This window comes from Strigops habroptila, chromosome 8 (genome assembly GCF_004027225.2).
Source record: "Strigops habroptila isolate Jane chromosome 8, bStrHab1.2.pri, whole genome shotgun sequence".
Classification (NCBI taxonomy): domain Eukaryota; kingdom Metazoa; phylum Chordata; class Aves; order Psittaciformes; family Psittacidae; genus Strigops; species Strigops habroptila.
Window position 1 is genome coordinate 29,426,780 of NC_044284.2, and position 22,123 is coordinate 29,448,902.

Here is a 22,123-nt window from a genome sequence, read left to right on the forward strand (position 1 = left end):
GGGCACACTTGGGTTTACACAAACGCTTAAGTAAAGAAAATATATAAAACTAGATTGACTTGAACAATTTGAATGTGATAGAGGACATCTGTGTTCAATAACATTACTTTAGTAAGCGGTGTTTAATATTTCACGTCAAAGCAAGGAGAGTAATAGAACGGGGTATTTTCTGAATTCTTAGATTGCTGAAGTTTATGGCATAGAGTAATATATAATCTGCCCTTTGTCAAGCTCACCAGAAAGAGCCCTACTGCAACTGAAGATGTAAAGTGCTCTAATATATATGTTTCTAGACCTCTCCCTGCTTGAAGAATTAATCTTGGAAGGCGCTGAATGCCCTGAAGTGCCGGTGAAGTCAGTGGGATTTGAAGTTTCTTGCAGCTTGGTGGATGGGGATCCTTACAGGGGCTAATTACCCTCCTCCAGTCCCCAGTCAGGAAAGCCCTTAAGCACTGCTAAACTTTTAGTATGTGTGGAGTCCTCTTGAAATTGGTGTTAGTAACGCTGCTGAGATAGTGTCCAGAGGTCCAGCTCATGCCTCCATCATCTTAGAAAATATGAGCTGCGCCCTGACCTTGGGAATTCAAAATCTGGATGTGAAAAGGTAAAAAAGAGGAGGAAAGCTCCTTGCCATGGGGCAGATCTGACACCAGAGTGCTGAGCCCAGAGTGCCCCAGAATGGGCAAGGGCCTTATCTGCTAGACTTTGGGTGGTGGAGGAGGAGAAGGTAAAGGGTACCCCTTCACTACAAGTGAAATCTATGCACAAGTACATTGCCAGCTCAAGGACTCTGTTTACCTTCAGAAAGTTCAAAAGAAGAGAAACATTTCTAAGAATCTTCCAAGTCTATTATTAATGAACAATTACATGGATGTTTTTGGATGGATTTGCACAGGGTAATTAATCTACAAACAAATCTTTCTTTTGTATTTCTCCCCTACCCCCAACCTCAATTTTTTGTATTTCATTTTTAGGTGAAATTCTGTAGTGGAAGTGGCCAAAAAAAACATGCTTTCCTGAGCTTCATGCAGCATGTCTGTCTGGATAATTTCATTTTAACTGCAGCTTGGGAAGAAAAAATGTAAACATGGTACTAGTATCATTTTTAAGCTGAAACTGTTCTTCCCCCATGTTCAAGTAGTATTATAAATGTTTGCTCAAAAGAGGCATACTTATTCATCTAGCCTCTGAGAGAACACTGTGTGCATAGGTAGTAATAAAAATGTATCAAGAAGTGAGAGATATTCCCTTGGTAAATGACTTTTCTCTTGACCTCCTCTCAAGCATCTTAGCAGGGCTCTGCTGCTGCCTCTCTGAGGAAGTATGTTTGCACTGGGGAGGAAGAATTTTTAAAGTTGCAGAGTGTTACAAACAATGAGCAAATAAGTGCAGGCCTGCTTGAGGTTTTTTTGTAATACTGGAAAAAAGTCTTATGAAAAAGATGTGGCATGCAGAGGAGTTAGACAAAATGAATGTTGTTCCCAACATGCTATATAATTTCTTACAAGCTAGATGATCTATATAATTGTTATGCCATAACAATTTTTTTCTCACTAATTCTCAACAAATTGTTTTTTAGTGTGGCTATTTGCTACTCCTGCTTTTGATATTCAGATGTCGATCAGATACCCAACATCTGACCATGTTGCTTGTCTGGCATATGATTACCAGCTCAAGTATTTGTATGTGCAAAAAAATGGTTTCCAGTAACTAGTTTGTATAAGACCATGGAATTGCTTTTCTGTTAATTTTGTTCATGCAAATGTTTGTGGAAAGGAAACACAAAACAGGAGGGATTGTAGCAGAAAGAAGTTCATCAGGCTATTCGTATGCTAAGAGCAGGACTTCCCTGCTTTGCTCACTCAACTATCTCTCCCATCCAATTAAATGTGCACTTGGCAGTCATCAAACTGAATGACTCAGTTCACCATAGAAGCTGGAGATGGAAAACACCTGCTCGGATCATCTTCTGTCCAGTGCAGAACCATTTCCCTGCAGGACATAAGTCATCCCTAAGTTCTGCAGCTGACATGCTATATACAGCCTCAACTGGCAACATCCTGTCCAGAGCTGCACTTCATAAATTAGGGTTAGGCCCAGTAAATCGGCAAGGAAGAGCAGTTACCAACGGCATATCTCTCTTCCCAATGGCTTTCTTATGTTCCAAGGAATCAGTGGCATGTCAGAAGTGATACTCTTATTCAAAAGCTAAATAGTATCTTGATAGTGCCGTATCTTGCCAAGCAAGAACATAAGCAAACACTCAGGTCTTCACTGGGGACTTGAGCAATCGCCCTCCATGGCCAACATTCCTCCCAGCTGTTTATGCGTCCATCATAGGGTCATAGCTGTTGTTATCAATAGCTGATGTTATTACTGCTATGTTACTGTGTCATTTTATCATTCCTGGGTGGGAGGATGAGTTAAACGATGAATCTGCACATATTTGTCATGATGGGAGCCTCTGGATCTCTGTGTTTCTGTGGAAACCTGGCCCTGGTTTAGCTGAACTGGCCTTAAAATCTGGCCCCATCATGGGTGCTGAGCACTCAGAAAAGGAAAAAACCTGGCACTGAGCTCCACTTGGAAATCTGCTCCCAGATGTATGGATGTTTGTTTATTTTTACATTTAAGAGATCTAGAAAACTGCACCAAGATGCAAAATAGCACGACAAAAGTAGTCTTTGCAAATACTGATCTTCACTGGTTGGAATAAAGCAGATATGTATTCTTTCCATAAATTTTGGGGTAAGCTTAAATTACAAGAAGCCAAAAAGGAAAGATAAAAAAAAAACCAAACCTATCTCAGCCAAGATCATTAGTTTAAAATATATGTAGCGCCAAAACAATACAAGTTGCACAATTTCGTTACACACCCGCAATGGGCTTTACACCAGGCTGTGGCAGATGATGTCTTACTCCTGGTTATGGTCCATTGGGCCATCAACCTCAACACAGGTAGTATTGGTCAATGTAGGGTTATTTCTGCCTTACCTTGTGAAACAGTGAGTATTTTGAGCAGAAGTCCCTTGGGTACTAAACAGAAATGTTGCACCCTCCCCTCTGTTAGACATAGCTGGGAAGAAACTCCAATGAAGGGCTGCTGGTTCACTTTCTGAAAAAGACCACAGCACTATATTATTGTGTGTGTCTTCCTAGGTCTTGATATGAAGTTTTTCAGTGCTTCTGAGATACCCGTAGCATATGGTAACATTTTCAAATCTTTGCCATGCTGGAGAGTCTGTGCCATAATGTAGGAAACTGCTACTCTGCAGTGACGCTGGGGAAATAGCAGAAGTCTGGCGTACAGAGCAAAGATTAAATAATGTTGTCCAAAATTTTAAAAAGGTTATCGCAGTGGGCCTGGGAAAACTTCAGCCATGTGGTTCTCTAAAGACTTTGAGGTACTCTTAATTAAATGACTGCTGTGTTTTTACCTCCCATAAAAACCCTTTACCTCCCATAAAAGCTTTTTAGCTTGACAATGCATTAGGCAGAAAAACTGCCTGGCGTCTGCCTGCTCTCGAGCAAATGCCTTATGTTGCTCTTAGGGCTGTGCAAGCAGATGCAGCTATAGTGCCAGCACCCCAACCCAAGCTATGTCTGGCTGGAAGGGCCCTGAAACACCACTACTACCCCAAAGTTTGGTCATGAGTGACACGATGCCAGTCACCTCCAAGCAGGATGGGAAGGGCATGAAAACATTCAGATTGCCGTGAGCAGCAACACAACATCCATATTACCTCTCTTGTTCTTGGCATTGCAACAATGCATAGTTTTCTGTTGTCTCTGGAACAACTCAGGCCTGTAATGAATGGAGTACCAGCGATTGGAAACGTTCCTTTTAAGCGGGTGTTTCCATTAATTTGTTTTCCTCCCTAAGCCTTTTACTGTTTTTTTCAAGTGTCAGCAGAAGGGCTGAAGCATCTCTTGATCTTCCAGATTGCATGTCCATGTGGACCAGTCCAGGCAGTATGTGGAATTTTCAACACAATATTCACTTGTTCTCCCAACTCTCAATGTTTTGATTATTTCATTTCACTGGTACTAGCGAGGGAAGACTTCCAAGGTCCACATTTTAAAAAGTGGTCGCAGACAGTAATTCTGTTCACAAACATGACACACACAGCTGATTTTCAGAAAAGCTGAGGTCATCTTCTTCTCCATAACTCCAGGCATGAGCCTGGAGTCTCTTGACTTCACCCTTTAAAAGGGCTTCGCCCTTTAAAATATAGCAGTTGAATGTTTAGAGTTTGTCAGGACACTTAAAATAAAATTTTAGAAAATCATTTGTCAACACCAAAGCCCTGTGGAGGATCAGGTGAATTTAAACTGTACCTTCTGCTGTATCTACTTCTTACTCTGTGATTTACCCAAATCACAAGAATGCTGCTGCTTTATACAGCCCAGTGGCCAGATAGCTCATATGTGTGAGAACTGGGATTACAACTTTCAGCTAAATGTATCTGAGCAGAGATTTGGTCTTGAATTTCCCACAGCGACAGGCCTAAATTCCGGGATATTAGCAAAATAGAAACAGTTCTTGGGCATCTATCTAGTTCTGTTGGAGAAAGAGGAGGAAAAAAAAAAAAAAATAGAGAGAAAAGGAAAGAAAAAAACCTTGGTTTCAGCCTAGTGTGGAAACCTTTTCCCATCACAATTTATCTGAAAAAAGAGCCAAGACTAACAGCCAAATGCCTTAGTAATGTAGGGACCCTATTCAGCAAAATGTTTAATCCCATACTTAAGTGTACCTGTGGATATGGTTTATGTTCAAACTTGCAGGTTTTGGTGGATTAGGGTGGATTTAGATAGAAACTTGAATATCTGGAGAAGCAAGTTTGTATCTCTGATCCTTTGGGCTTTACTCGGGCAGGTTATTTACTGATCAATAAAAACTCAGATAAGTAACGAAAGCGGAGGCCAGTTTCCCCCATGGCAATGATAACTAGTAGAGATTTGGGCTCAGTATCTGCCTATCCATTTTTTTTCTCATGTCTGTAAGATGTGATGCAGATTGGATCACAGTACTTCAGCGTCTGAACATCTCATGTCAACCACCAACAGAGAAGCCATGCTGAGAAGGTGGCTCTGAAAAAGCCCCTAATGTCACACTTGCTGTCAACAGTGATCATGGAGTTGGAGGGCATACACATCATCTTACACTGACAGCAGAAATGTGCAGCCCAAAGCGAATTAGGAAGCCCAGAAGGGAACTGTAGCAGCTTGGTTGAGTGTTAGGTTGGTAACCTGGAGAAGAGGGATATAAAAGAATGATATCCTGAATCTGATTTGCTTTCGCATCGATGCAGTAGAGAAGCCTCAAGCTCCTGTGCTTCCAGACATGCTAGATGCATTTTCATGGGCTCACAGAAACGTGGGGTTGACTGGAACCGTGGGAGGTCACACAGTCAAGCTGCTGCACTGATGCCAAGGCCGTCCCTGACGTGTTTGCCTGTGCAGTTACTGAATACCTCTTCTCGAGGGACTCGCTATCTTTGTTCTTTTCACGAAGTGCTTCATGACCTTTGCAGTTGAGAAGCTTTGCCTAACATCCAAGCTACACCACCTCTGTTGCAAACATGGGCAATTTCTTTTCCCATGGGATTGAGAGTTCATTTCCCTTTTCATAGCCACACTTTGTGCACCAGGAGATAGCTAGCACATCTCCCATGTGAAAACAAGCACCTTTTCAATTCTTCTCAAGCTTACATATATATGTGTGTGTATATATATACACATATATATACATACATATACATATATATACACATATATATAAGAGTACTTCAGTCTCATTGTTTCCCAAGTGTGGCTGTTTCTGAGGCTGCAGCACACTTGTTTCTCCCCAGTGACATCCCCGCTGGAGCTGTGCCCCTCTTCCAGACCTCTATCCCATCCACTGCTCCTGCTCCGCTTCTACTGATCACCCTCATGGCTATGCATCAAATGGCCCTGAGCTCCTTCCCTCAGGTCATTTCTCTAGGCTTTGTCAGACAGCATTGAATAGAGCTCTCAAAGTCCTCCCCACATCCCTTGGGTCCAACACTGGGAGGTGCTGGAGGACCTGAAAATCCTGGTGGCCACATGGGGGGATTTGGCAGCTCCTGGGCGGATACAACAGCATTGTTGTTCGTAAAAGAAATATGTTGGCATTCAGGCATGACTTTGCCCCACAGGATCATAGAAATGATTTAATATTTTAAACTATGAAACATGGCTTTTAAGAGTTTCTGCAGGGTGCAAGGGTACTTACAAGATAGCACTGTATTCGTCACTACCATGGGCCACCTTCTGAATATTATAAACCTTAATTTACTTTTTTTATAATCTGAATGGACCTTTTAAGTGTATCTAAGGGAATTGGAGTGAGGAGAAACATTTCTTAATTCAGCCATTGCATCCTTAAAGCCAGATTGGAAACATGGAAACCATATGTGATCTTTTAGCTAATAAAATAAAATGCCAAAATGTGGCTGCTGAAGCTATTGCACCCTAAATATAATTGCACATATGCTCATTTACTCACTTATAATCAAAACATTAAAAATAATAAAAAAAAAAATCTTTGATACTCAGACTAGGTGTAACTGTTGGACTAAGTTATTTTACAAAATTATTTTACACGGAAAGAATGTGCATGGGTTTTTCTGATGGCAGTATGAAAAGCAAACTGTATAAATACAGCCACACACAGCACCAACTGATAATGTTTCACCTGAATACAAAAAAATCCTCAAAATCCTTTAGCAGGGCAAATTTATATTCATTTTAATGTAAAGTAATCTTACTTTTAGATGTCTCTAGACTACAAATTCAACAGTGAAATTGTTGGTAACAGGTAAATACATTTTTTATGCTGAGTGTTGGTTTTCTTAGTGGTAGATTCATTTTTTCATTATTACGAGTCCTAAAGAGATATTTAGGCCTGCCAAAGGTGCCAGAACTGAAATAATCTCTTTATGTAAACACTTCATTCCTCATGTCCTGACCATCTTTAAAACATTAGTTTTAGCTGGTTTTAGTCTCTCTTTAGTCCAAGCCTCACCATCTCAGAACTGATTGCAAGGTTCATGGAGATGTCGAAAATCTGCTGCTTAAAATTCAGTCAGAGAAGACCCTGCTCCTCATTCAGAGGTTAAGGACCATACAGTCCTTTTTCTCCTGTTTTTCCCTGTGATATCAGTTGCATGAATTCAAGGAATCTTGGCCCAGCTAGGGCAGCTGAAAAGGGTTTTGCAGCACATGGTCCCTTGGGAGATATTTGCTGAAGCCTCGCAGGGATGGGCAAAAAACATTTATGGCATCAATCTTGAACTCCAAGGTCTAGTGCAACGCTGAACCACTGATGGGGCCACAATAAATTCACTTTTTGTGTGGATTAGCTGTCAAGAGTGGGAAGTGAGAGGAGAGCGTTGCTCTCTTTGACCGATAGACTACACTAAAAGTTGGCTGAGCATAAACCTCAACCTAATGTGCAATGAGATGCCATTGCCCGGCTGGAAATAACAGGAGCAGTTCTCTTACTTTGGAGGCATTGACCTTACCGGTACTGCCCCAGGGTGCCCTCGCCATGGGCAGCCCCCATGTCTGCTCCAAAGCATCACTTTGAAAGCCGTTGCAAAATTCCTTGAAATTAGCCAAAGTGTCTGAAAAATGTGTGACGTGCACGGAGAATTAAATTTTTCAATCGCCAGCACTTTATTTTTTTAGAAACATGAGAGAAGGGGGTAAAAATTATAATGTGTCTCCTGAAAGGATGAGAGAGGAAAATTAATAGGGAAGCAATTGAACGGGAACGTGGGTTAAGTGCCTGGCTCTGCCACTGGCTTCTTTCGCAACCATGGCCAATGTCCATATTTCTTCCTCTCTCCAACCTTCGTGTCTCTCCTGCCCCCGTACGCCATCTGTAAAACAGCTCCCATCTGTAAAGTATTTCCATTGTTTGTCTCGAGAGCCTGATGGCTTTTGACTATGTGCAGTGCATTGCACAATGGCCTCTGGATACTATTTTATAAACAGCAAATATAAATAGAAGATTTTTAAGGAATCTAATGAAAAAACTTTAGGAATAATCTATTTAAAGTGAATTTGAAAGTGAATAACTGACATGCAGATACAGTGCTGGGATATCTTTAAGTCGGGCTAGCCAAGAAATCGGCCCTTGTTTATTTTCTTATGTGATAAGTTAGGTAAGGAAAATGTTTTGGGATTGGGTTTTTTGGGTTGGGTTGGGTTGGGTTGGGTTTGTTTTTTATTTTATTTTTCAAAAATTAAAACTCAGATGGATCAGCCAAAGAAATGAGTGAAGTCAGATCAAAGATGATAAATTGAGTCTGATGAGATAAAGAGTTTACCTATTTCAAATACTGAACTGAAAAAGTCCAGTTTTATAGAAAATTCTCTCTTAAAAAAAAAAAAAAAAAGGGCAAGAGAAATGAAAAGGAAAACATGCCATAGTCAATAAGTTGTGAAAAAACTCTGGAGACTGGCACTTTCAAATGCTTGGCAGGTTATTAAGCCAATTTTTATTTAGTCCACTATAACTGTTGGAGGGTCTGTGATTCCCAACTGTTTCACATCAGAGAATGAAAACAACTATAGCCCAGCCAAGACCACATTGGTGACTGCCAGCCCCTTTATGTGCCAAACATGAAAGCAACAAGTCCAGATGCTTTGATCCCAGCATTTTTGGATTTAGCCCAAAATGTTTTTAACTCATGTTAGGACAACATACATTATAACTGGAAATCAATCAATAGCACTGTGACCTTCAAACGCAGTAAATGTTTGGAGTTAGTTTCTGAGCATGTAATCTAAATTGGGGATTGGAAGTTGGAAGCGATCCTAACCTAACAGAAAAAAAAATGTATAGTTTTAAAATCTGGAGTTGCAAGGAAGCAACAAATGAAGGTTTAATTATCTACGGAAAGAATATCAGGCATTGGAAATGCATCTGATGTAGAGGGCTGCAAAAGCCCAAGGAGCAAAGCAATAGCATTGAGCCATTCACCCCAGCATAATTGGAAAACAATAAATGGGACAATATGGGAGAAATACATAGGCACCAGCCCTCTCCCACTCTGTGTTGGGGATCATGAGCCCATTTAAGAGGTAAAATAGTCTCTAGGTCAGTGCCATGTTGAATGGCCACAAATGCCTCTTCTCAGTAACTGGTGGAAGCCCATTGCCATCTGCCTTCAGCAAAACTGTCAGTGGCCTACTCGCCACAATGTCTGCAGGGTCTGCAGGGCAGAGCGGTGACGCACGGAACCGAGGAGATGCCCATGGGGAGCAGGCAGGAAAAATACACCCGTGCGTTCCAGGAAGGTTTATGCCTGGTGTCTGGATCTTGGGCATTTCACATGAAGTCCTGAGTCACTACCCCGTGTTGTGGGACTCCTTTGGCAAAGTTTGTAGAAGGAAAAAAGACCAACCAAATTTATTGTAAATATAGCTGTACTATAGACCAGGCTTTAGCTAGTCTGACAGACTGAACCATGACCCTTTTAACCTTTATACTGCTGCTACGTCAGTGGAGTAACACCTGATGTACACCGATTTAAATCAGATCAAGATCTGACCTCTACAGGGAAGAAGTGGCTTCAAAAGGTAATTATAATAATTTAATCTCTGTGGTTTTTTTCCTTTTGCAATATGATTTAATTATATTGCTACTAAATGCAAGTCTAGACAGGGTCTTCTTAAAAGCTTTAAAATCCCAGAGTAGTTTTACCTATTACTGATTGTGAATAGCTGTTGGCATGCTGTGGGCTGAGCTGACACAAAAGCTTTCTTACAGTAATGCTCCTAAAGTTACAAACCCCTATCACAAGGTCCAAAAAACCAAATAATAATAATAAAAAATCTTCTCCAGCTAGAAAAGCAAGTACTTTTTAGCAAATATGAGATCCATACTGATACAAATTACAAACTGATGAATCAGTGTGTCAATACAATACCGACCCCTTGCCCAACAGATTGTCACCAGGAGCTGCAGGGACACAGGGGCAGCAGTGATGCCAAAAAGGTGGTCGTGGCCCAAAGCCCAGCAAGGATTTGCAGTCAGACCTGAAGACAAGGCTGAGTAGCTATTGTGATTCATACTGCAAATAAACTCCCTAGAGGCGGTATAATGCAGGGAAGGGAGGCAGCCATTACACATGGGTAAGGAGAGGGCATCGGGTACATGGAAACCACTGGGAGCAGAGACATAATCGTCAGCCTAGGGTATTGCTGAGGTACTGCACCCCTATCTGCACAGGAGCAGCCTGTGCCATCTCTCCCTTTCCAGTGCACCATGCTCTTAGTGGCCGATTTTTAAAAAAAGGGAAGAAAATAACATGGTGCTAAATAATTACCATTGTTTGTCTGTCTGAGCTGATGACTTTCCTGTTTCATTTCCTCCTGTGTAATGTTATAGGGGACATATATGAGATATTCAGTGAGGACTGAAGCAGGGAAGTCTGCAGGAGTGTTTAGTGGGAGGTCAGGAATTTTTAAGAGGTATTATTACAAGGCACTGTGGTTTGGGTCATGTTTCTTGTAGACATCTTGTCAGGAAACTTTTTAAATAATAAATTATAATCTCTTTATATATCGTACAAGCTTATTAAACTCAGTCTTTAAACATAAAACTGAATTTTGAAAATATCATCAGACAAGCTTATAAGCTAAAAAAAAAGTGTAATGAAGACAAATAAAACATATGCTGGACAGAGTTTTAAGGACAGTAGCCGCAGCACACCAGATTTTAATTAGCAGCTACCTGCAGTGGCCTGGGATGAAATGTTTTGATGTGCATAAATGTTTCTATAAAACAGTTGAAGCTTTCTTAGATTCTGTATCTTTGGGGTTTTTTTCCTGAGCATCGCGATTTTCTAGTATGGATATTTCACAGACTGGGATGTCAGGAAGATCTAATGTCTTTGCTCTCTGTTTCTTCAATAGTAAAATGAGGGTACTTATATTTATTTACTATGAAAGGCTCTCAGCTGTTCCAAAAGCCCAATATTTAATGACTGGGTAGAACTAGCAGTTGTGGTAGCAATAGTTGAAGTCATAATCTTGCCATAAATCCTTCTAACACTTGGACTAGGAGGATAGTGTAATATGGAGTGATCCAGATTTCCTCTCTGAAATATTCCTGCTGTGCCATCTTTTGTCAAAAATATCATGGAGTTTAAATTGCCCAGGCATTTTTCTGAAATGTAGAACAAAATTAATGGTCTTTCTACCAAACGCTTCCTGCAAATGGCTGTGCACTGCAGAGCCTCTGCTGACTTAGCAAAGGCAGTTCACAAATAAAATCCTTAGTGACCCGAGTGCCATCTCTGCTGGGAATCCCCCAAGGCAGCAGCTCAGGTCTGATTTGAACATGGGCTCTTTGCTTTGGCATCACCTTTTCCTTTCTGGATGGGTCAGGACTGCACAAAATCATGGCAAAAACCCATGATGGAATCACTGACATCACCTCGTGCCCCAGAAGGATGTGAAGTGATGAAGTGGGTCTTGAAGAGCTTCTGGAGCAGGAAGGGGATGCCCAGCACCATGCTCATTGCTCATTCATCCTTTGGGACTGACCTCACAGTACAGAAAAAGATGAAAAAGCAGGACTGATCTGGCCTGTGTGCCATTTGCAGGACTTCATGGTAAGGGCTGATAATGTCTGATATAGTCGTGAGAAAATCCAACTTCCAGAGCACAGCCTAATCTTTATGGACGTGGAGGGAAGGGTGAGGTGCATTTACTGTCCTCTGAATAAATCCTGCCCCAGGTCAGGCAGGTGGCTGTTGCTCCTGCTTAAAGGAGTGCTTACAAGTTACTGGGATATCCCTTAATCCATATTGATCCAAATGGGAGAGACATTATATATGTGTGTGAATACATGTGACCCACCTTCTGTGCCATTTCTGGGTTTATATTTCAGCCTTAAATTTTCTGGAGCCCAAAATGAAGCGTCTTGTGTCACAGCCTACACTTCCACTCATATCACCAGGGAAGGCTCTTCATTACACTGTGCTGTCCCGTAGGGACCTGCTCTTAAGCAGACTCATCAACCTGAGAAACAGAGGATGCACCATGCCCTGTCCTGATTTACACCCTACGCAGTCCAGCCTGGCCCAGCACTGGCAGCTGGCACCTCGTGAGGAGACAATATTTATAGAGATATAAATCAGGGAGCCCCTTTCCAATGTAAATAGTACCAAAATGATTTGACCCTAGGTACTAATTTCCTTTCTTAATCCATAGCCTAATAGAGCGTTCTTGTAAAGCGCAAGTTTCCCTCAAAGGTGCTTTTTATCAAACACTTGATGGAGGCTGGTGGAATGATTGGTCATGAATTGCCAGCCCCATAGTAAGGGTAAATGTGATTAAGGTAATTATGTTGTAGGCTCTGTTACATATTAGAGATAGCAATAGATTTTTACTATCTATCTGTCGTGTCATGTATAATTGGTGACTATTAGTGTCTCGTCAGATCTGAAGATACACGAAGCTTTTTAATCAGAAATCTGATTGCACCTGGGGGCATTTTCTCTCTGCAGTCAAGATTGCTTTTCTTCTCTATCATCACAGGAAATACTTGTATTCATCAGTACCACAGCAGCTCTTGATCAAAAAACAACCTTCAGTGGTCATTAGGAGTTGTTAGAAGGCCTAGGATGAATGGGCAGCACGGACAGGACAGTATGTGGGTTATCAAGGAACTAGGGGTGGTATTTTCTGCATTGCTAATTGCTTGTGTTTGAATCTCTGGTCATTTCTGCCTAATTTGACTGTAAAATTTTCAGCGTAAGAAGAATTACACTATATTGTACGGAGGAGAGCATATTGGTTCTCATCTTATTTTTGGACTTCTTGATCTTCCTATAAAGCAAATAATTACCATGGAATATTACCAGACACTGGGGATTAAAAAAAAAATTATTTAAAAGTGAGGCTTAGAGCAAGAATTTGTGGCCCAGTCACAGTTTAGAGAACAGGAAAGGGAGTTGCAAGATCAGTTAATTAACCATAGACAAGATACATTGACAAATCACCTGCTTTCAAATCACATTGAGAAGCTGCTGCTTCTAATGATGTGCTATATGGGTATCCTGTATTAACCTGGAGGGAACGTCCCTACTGCTGAACCACAGAGCTCATCAGCTTCAAATAACATGCTAGATTTATCCTCTGCAAATTCTCATCCACATGTATAGATTCAGTCCAATGTTGTTAAGCTTGTGAAATTTGATGGGCTCACAGCACGAGGTAGTTTAGCTGCTGCTATGTGAGATTCCCATCTATGTTCGGGTTTATTGAAAACGTTATGTCCCATCTGTTTCTAGATGTTCCTTTCATGTTCCTCATCTCTTTAGGCTTTCTTTTCCAAAGAGTTTGCTTGATCCATGTGGAGTTAATAAGTGATTTTGGTGTATGAGTATATGTGTAAGGACCAAGATGTCTTGTTTCATAAAACTCTGTCATTGATTTATTTCTCCTTCTGCTGCCTTGCTTCCTGTTCATTTCTTCTCACACTTTCAGAGCAGAGAACGCTGTTTACACTAAGGATGTTTCTTGTGTTTACAGATGGGGCAGCATTTGTAAATGATACTGAAGAGTTGTTGTTTCCAAGGAGTCTCTCCAGACTTTCAAAAAGAGTTTTCACTATGTTAGTCCTTTGTGCTCACTGTTTGGGTTTAATTTATTTTATATGCCCAAAAAATGCGCCAGTGGGACTGGTCAACTCCTGATACTGTTAACCTTCCTACTACTTTCTGACGACTGGGCAGCCAGGATGCACATGGACATCAGCTCTTGTGGCGTTTGCATGTGCAGTTCCACTCGCTTCTCCTTGTGTGTAATTGAGTGCAACATGCAATCCTGGGGTTTTATTTCAGAAAGTCATCATTTTACCTCCAATCTCTCCCCCATGTGTGATTAGTCCCTATATCATAACTAGGAACACTGGAATTTTATAACAACACCTGGGGATGTTTTGGGTTTTGGGTTTGTGGGGTTTTTTTTTCAGAAGAAAGGTAAAAACCATGCTAGTTTTTTTTATTGGTCTGTGCACTTTATCTTTTGAATCCTACTTTAGTATTATAGAATGGTTAGGGTTGGAAAGGACCTTAAGATCATCTAGTTCCAACTCCCCTGCCATGGGAACACCTCACACTAGATCATGTCGCCCATGGCAACACCCTGGCCTTTAACACTCCCAGGAATGGAGCATTTACCACTTCCTTGGGCAACCTGTTCCAGTGCCTCACCACCATCATAGTAAAGAACTCCTTCCTTATATCTAACCTGAACTTCCCCTGTTTAAGTTCGAACCTTCAGGACCTGTGGATGGATTTCATCAGGTCCCATGGGCTTGTGCACATTCAGGTTCTTAAGATGATCTCAAACCTGATCGTCTCCTACAGTGGGCCTAAGGTCTTCATTCTCACAGTCCCTGCATCTGCCTTCCAAGACTTGGTTGGTGTGGTCAGAGCATTTGTCAGTGAAGACTGAGGCAAAGAAGTCATTGAGAACCTCAGCCTTCTCCAAACCCAGGGTAGCCAGTTCTCCCAATAGCTTCCGGAGAGGACCCACATCATCCCTAGTCTGTCTTTTGTTTGCTACATACCTTTAGAAGCCCTTCCTGTTATCTTTCACATCCCTTGCCAGACTCAATTCTAACTGGGCCTTAGCTTTCCTGACCTGGTCCCTAGCTTCCCGGACAATATCCCTGTATTCTTCCCAGGCTGCCTGTCCTTCCTTCCACCTTCTATAAGCTTATTTTTTTCTCAGAAGCTTATGAGTTTTCTCAGCAGCTCCTTATCCATCCATGAAGGCCTCCTGGCCTTCTTGCCCTTCCTTCTTGTCGGGACACAATGCTACTGAGCTTGGAGCAGGTCATCCTTCAGTATTAACCAGCAGTCTTGGCCCCGTTCCCCCCTAGGGCTTTGTCCCATGGAACCTTACTGAGAGACATACCGAACCTTACTTTAAAGACACATTTGTTGTTTTGGGCCTTTGCTGGTTAGTTAGAAAGATCAGCCAGAGGCACGGCTCTTCATGGAAGTCCTTTTGCCATGTGTAGTGGATTTTGTGCTTCTCTTGACATCTGAACCACACAGAGACACTGGAAATAAATGCATTTATCAGCTAGATGTGCATACACTTGCTATGGAAGAGTGGGCACCAATTCGAATCGACTACCTCCTTTTTAACCTGGAATTTGTGGGAGGATATATTTTCCTGGGGGTCATGACATAGGTTTTGCATAGCTTAAAATGAAAAGCACATGTTTGCATAAAGGCAAAGTGCACCAATATCTAAGCTGTCAAAAAGGAAGAGTGACCAAGCCAAATATCTTTGTCTAAATGAGGCAGGAATTCAAAGCTGAGAACTGCGTACGAATAAAATGCCAAAGTCATTGTCATTGTTTGTAGTTTTTTATAAAAGAGGAGTGTTGTAGGCTGATCTTGGTAGGCAAATCTAACCTGGAGGTTTGCTGAGCCAGTGAGACTTGCAAACACACATTGCAGCTGGCAAAGAGGAGCTGATGGTTTTTGGAAAATATTGCCTGAGTGGAGCATTTCTGTGTCTTTTGAGACAGGTTTAAAGGGTGGCTACAAGTCAAGCATTCAGCACTTAGTTGTTGAACATCATTATTTAAATTTTGCTGGAAGCTTTTTCTTGGGTGAGATGGAAAACTGAGGTCTTAACCTGCTGTTTTAAGGATTTTTATTTTTTTTTTGAAGTGCAAAAAAATCCAATTTTGCACTGCATGATGTCCCAGTGTTCTTTCTTACTAAATTGCTGCCAATTGTACTCAGTCAAATCCTGGGGGATGTTTTTTAACCACTTCACATCCAAAGTAAATTTCCCTGGGAGAAATTGAACTCAGCAAAAATATTTGTCCAAACAAGCATATTGTGAGGAGGTTTAAAATACACACTGCATTTGCTAGAGCTTCTCAGGCTTGTGAGAGCTGTGGAAAGTAGCTAAAATCACTAAATAGATATCTGAAACATCACTTGTGGCAAAAAACACCCAATCGTAGAAGTGGAGATATGTACAGAGAAATTGTTGCAACCTGAAGCACAGAGAAGTTACAGGGTTTCTGTTTAGAAAAGAATTTTAAGTTATACACAGAAACCTTCATATGGTATGGGTTTAATATGTGCAATTCCAATTTTAGTCATAATCCATGAGTCAAGTATTAGGTAGGGCTGCTGGTGCTGAAATGTTATGCAGAGAAAGGTCTGAAGGAATCTGATACTTCTGTGATAATGCAGCTTTGGATATTTGGGTATTCTTTCAATTTCTGTTTTTACTATGCTCCATTACCAGTAAAATATGCGAGTGTCATTCCAGCTTTACTGTTTTTGAAGTGCTACTTGAGCATTGTAGGAATCTTTTGGCAGGAAAAATGTATCTTTCACAGGAAATTCTATAACAATCAAGATAAGTTTTAATTTTTATTTTTTTTTTTAAGAAATGTGAATCAAGCACTGCTCTGCAAACCGATACTCTAGATGAAGCAATGAGCTTGAGCTGCCTGAAAGCAAAGGGAAGAGTCTACAACACCTTAAATTTGCTGTTATCTGAGTGCCTTTCCAAAAGGTATTTTAATTAATTTGTATTCTTGGAAATATCATTTTCTGGGTCAATGCTGTAGGCTGATGTTGCCAGAAAGTCCCTCCTCCTTCAGAGGAAAGTGGCAGTCCTGATGTGGAGATGTGCCTGACCAACATGAGTTGTTATCCCCTCTTTGGTCTGACAGCAGTTACCTGAAAGTTACCAACCTTTGGTATTCAGTTACTGCTGCAGTGGATTTGACCAGGCGGTCTTGAAAGACTCAGTGTTTAAACCCCTCAATCATCCACACTTTGGGTTTTAATGTTATTCTTACAAGCACCTCTGATGTAAAGTATCTCTGATATAAAGAGAAAGTTGTGTTCTCTCTGCCATTACGGGAAATATTACCTTTCAAAGGCAGGGCAGCATTTACATCTTTAAAAAAATCAGTTCAAGATCATAAGTAATGACCTCCAATTCTATTTTTCTTTCAGGGTTCGGTATCCTGAACCATCTGATCTCACCTAATAATGCCGCAGCACATCAACTGATCATTCTTCTCCACTTTGTTCCTAGGTAGCCTCCACCAAGATGTTAAGCTGTATTTGCTTTGGGTAAGGTACCATGGTATGCCAATATTGTTTTGCAGGACAATTTTCTGATGTTTGATTGCCTTGGGTAAGACATTTTTTGTGAATCATTATACCGAAATGCAAAGAAGGTAACTTGAGAAAGATGCTTATGTTTCTGTAGCACTTTGCAGCAGATGTCTCCTATTTACTGCTTTATTTTATTGCTTAATGACTGGATCTCAAGTAATTGAACAATTTGACAGTTATTTATTTGTAAAACGTGATTCATTTAGTCAGACATTGTGAAACAGTTTCATGCCAGTTCTAGAGATTTCGGTAGAACTTTCTAAAGATGCAAACATTCAAGTAAATTGCTCATGTCAATAGCACATCCACTTTTTACTGTTCTTTACTGCACAAAAATATTTGAGTTGACAAAAAAGCGCTGGTGAACAGACTACAGGGACTTCTGAACTTTAATCAACCACAAGTACTGGCAGGGTTCAGAAGTAATTTCCTAACTATGAATCACCTGCAGACAATGAATCACATACTGGAGAAGATTGCCAAATAAAACAAGCCATCATGTATAGCTTGCACTGACTGGACTATGGAAAGGCCTTTGATTCACCTAGCTGAAAGAGAAGCTGTGATGAAAGCACTGAAATAAAGGCATAAAAGAATGTAAGAATCCCAAACCACATCTGCTAGCAGTGAATGGCGACATTTAAGTTCGACAAGGAAGATAAAAGAAAGCGAGACTAAGCAAAATAGCAGGCAGGAGACACTATCTTCCTGGAAAAGACTTGCCTGGAGAAGAACTTCACAAAGCATTTCTGGGAAGAAGACCTTAGCTTAACTTCAACCATATGTGCGAGCTCAGATTTCGACTGCGATGGAGCAGTTGTCTCTTCTGAAATGGCCAATGATCTTTGGGTGATTTTTAGGGAACTGAAACGTGGGGATAGCAGAGAAGGCAAATGTCAGGGGAAGGCTGAGGAGGGAAGGCGCGCTTTCAGCAAGCGGCCTGGTGTTCCCTGAGGTGAACAGAAAGCTTCTCTAGGAATTTCACAAGCCAAACTCCTGCTGAAAAAGTGCTAGATTTCCATCTCTAACAGAAAGGGGCCAAGATTTTGGGTGCTAACAAAAGAAAAAAGGGGGATAATGAAATAGGAGAAGAAAGCAAAAACTTCCTGCAGACTGTAAAGACTCGTACATAAGAGTAAGTCCTACCACAGGGAAAAGAAATAGAAGAAGGAATTAAATTTATTTTTTTAATATTTTATTTCTTATGAGAGGTATCTGGCCATGCTTTCCCAAGCAGTGATACAATAGCTGGTAAAGCAATGACAGCAGAAGCAAAAAAAGCCCTGCAATTATCTAGACTTTGATGATTCCCCTCTATTTGTGCCAGTATTCAATAAACCCTCAAATTGCATGCTGTAGCAGGAGAGTGAATTTACTGCAGCCAAAATCATATGAGTGCAACGAATCAAGACAGCCTTTCTGTACTGCTTAGGTCTGGCTCATGTATTATTCTCCACATACTAATGTATACTAAAAAAATGGTAAAGCAGAACTTCAGAATTGCTATAGTAGCTACCAGATACTGCAGAGAAACTTGCTGCCAGCACAAGGAGGTCATTGCGGGTACCTCTGCCAAACAAGACCTGGTTTAGCTCCCTGTTGCTCCAACAGGCAATAATTAGGTAAAAATCTGAATTTGCTCTCAAACACCAGCCCAGCAAGGAGCTGTGGTAGCCCAGCACTTGGGTACTGGGCTGTAAGGAGTGTTCTTACTGGGGACTTTACAATCATAAACAGTTAATTCCAGTTGGCGATGGGCCCTTATCTTTAATTTGTTTTGAAGAAGGTCTGGTCTGAGCTGGAGGGACCGTGAGCACTTCCCCGAGCAGCCACAAGAGAGCACCCGGCAATTAGTCTGGAAGGGCTTTGAGCTGCTCTGAGAAGGAAAATAAATCACTGACAAGGTTGAGAGAAACCCTTCGCAGGATTCCTTCCTTGCCTTATACTCTTTAAACAAAGTTGGAGTCAGGAATACAAGCCAGGGTTAACTAAACCCTCACTACTTGTTTTGAGTAGCAAGTTTCTGCGAGGTTTAGCCATGGGTTGGTGCGTTGGGACGGTAGCTGTGAAATACTGCCCCAGTGCAGGGAAAGAGGGAATTTCTCCCCTGGCTTATGATATTCTTGTTCAAAGACAAAGGCAGCCTAATGACTGCTGGCAATGTCGACAGCTGTTTAGCAGCGGCTAGCTCTTTACCTAAGTTGTCCATTTTCCTGTGTGCTGAATAATACTCAGGCATTGGCTGATCAAAGAGCCTGCCCATGAAATACAGCTGAAATAAGTTTTCCACACTTTATTTCTCACATATTAGATACGTTGATACAGACAAAAAATGTTGTGTGTACAAGCAGGCATGGGAAAGGGGTCTGTGGGGAAGCAGGGATGGCCTGTCCCATCACCCACGGCTGTCCACCCCAGGACACATTTCTGATGCTCCCATGGAGAATTTCAGCACTCCCAGCAGACATTAAAGCCTCAGTTCAGGTTTTGCCTTTGTTTTCAAAGAGTTTATGCCAGTTTTTACTGTAAGGTTTAGGGTGAGCTGTAAAAAAAAGACATAAATACAATACATAATGGAAAATCATTTACATAGACGTTTATGTTCCTGGACAGTGCTTTCAGATATGCCAGATAGTATTAAAAAAAAGCAGAAATCTCTGCTCCTAAAACCTCAGATTACATATGAATCATGCAGTTCATGAGGCACAAGTTTACTTGTGTGGTCACTGGGGTACATATTTTCACAGGCATGTAAGAGCTGCTCTCAGGCTGCAGCACGGGCACAGGTCCAAGGCAGTGTGCCCAGCTGAGAGTTGCGATCGCCAAGGCTCTGATCCCATCCCACTGCTGCTGCCAGAGCTGCTGGTGACTTGCACACCCCTAGAACATGTGCCAGCTGTTCTGCAGCAAGGCTGGGGTTGGTGTCCACTCTGGCGGGGAGGGGCCCGCCATGATGTCTTGCATGGCACAGTAAATAGCCTCAGCAAAACTGTTTTGGCTCTTTGCTTTCGGCTGTAGTGTGTCTCTCAGTCAGGGCTCCATCCCATGGGGGAGAGAGTTTTTGCTCCTAGGTCTGGGTTTGGGAAAGTTCTCTGTTGAAAGGAGGAAGAAGGAAAAGGTGCCTAAGGCTAAAGGGAATTCGGTGCTTTGCTTCACATCCTCAAAGGCACCTTGTTCCCAGTGAGCAACACCAGCCCCGCTACCTGGTACTGTCAAGTTGGAGCCTTTCAACAGGGATAAAAAAATAAATGTTTTTTAAAAACAACAGAGTAATTAAACACCAATACAGCCTTGTGTGCTTTTCGTATTTGGCTGCCCCTTGCAGAGACACTCTGGCTCCGGCCATTCAAGCTGTTTCCTATGTCTTGACTTGAAAACCAAACAACAACAACCACAGGCTCTGCCCTGCATTGGCCTGCGCTGAACCCAGCGCAGGAGACACACACCCAATCTGGGCACAGGTGCATGGACTCCCACACCTTTCAGCCAGGGGTAATTCGAAGTCATCTCCTTATTGACAGGGTTAATCATGGCCACTGTGGTTGCCGCCGTCCCTTTGGTGAGCAGTAAATGCTATCTCCAAATTGCGTGAGTATATGTGCAATTATATGCAATACTTACATATAATTCATTCTTATATGCAATACTGTTATATGAGTATTGTAAGTATATAAAATCAGGGAGGAGTGAAAAGCATCAAAATGTACAAAGCCATCTTTGAAGCCATGGCAAGTCCTGCCTTTGGGAGAGTCATCCCCTAATTTAGCTGATGCTTCATTCAGGTTGCCATGTGCAATGATACTGCTAATTAAGTCTGTACTTAAATATTAGAGAAAGGGTAAGAAAAGATCTTGCTTAATACTTAATAGATACTTAATATTTAATACTTAATATATAGATTTATGTAAATAAATTCAACTGGCGGAGATCAGATGGTTGGTTCAATACTAGGTGCCACAAAGCATACCAGAAAGTGCTTTGAAGGACTCCGATAGTATTTAATGGGGAAAGGGAAAGTAAATTACATAACAGGTCTATTTCTCTAAATAAATTCCGGTTTATTGATGGACAATAACAAACACTGTGTGGTGGTGCCACTGGAAAGCAGTGCCAAGTGCCCAGCACTCAAGTCAGATTTTCCAAAGTTTTCTTGCTCCATTCATTAGATCATCCTAAAATGTTTTCAGAAGTTGAAATTCTTCCTTCTGATGTATCTTGTACCCAGTAAATGATGTTTATATTGACCACAAACAAATCTTAACTGAATCTATACAATTAATGTCTAAGTTCAGAGAACAAAAATAATCATTCCAAAAAGTGTTTAAGATGAAATCAGGCTAGGATTGCAAAAGGTTGGTGGAAAATATGTTTTGATGGTGTGGGCTTACAGTCAGGCTGCTAAAGACACCTTCTGGATCTGTTTTAGGAATTGCTTATTAACCACTTCAATAATAAACAGAGAGATTAAGAGCATGCAATAACAGAAAATCCAGTGATATTTCACTTGATATCCTCAAACATGACACATTTATTTCATTCAAAAATTTCTGTTGTTGATTCTGTAATGTGATTCAATGATTACTTCAGTTAATGATTTTTAGGTATCTTTCATTGGCCTTTTAGTGCTACAAATGCAGTGAAGATCTGCATCAAATATAAGGGTTAGGTTTGCTTTTGATATATAACAATATAAAAGAATTTAAATTATTATTTAATCTTCACCAATGAGTTTATGGGTAGCCATACACACCAAAAGTGTTGTACAATAATGAAACATAACTTTGTGCCTGACTCTGCAAAGCAAGTGAAGGATTTTACTCCCACATGTGGCTTCACTTATGTGCTTCAGTGTTAGCCGGAACAGCCTCAAAGGTGGGCACTGCTCTTGGAGGGTGCTGAGCAATTAC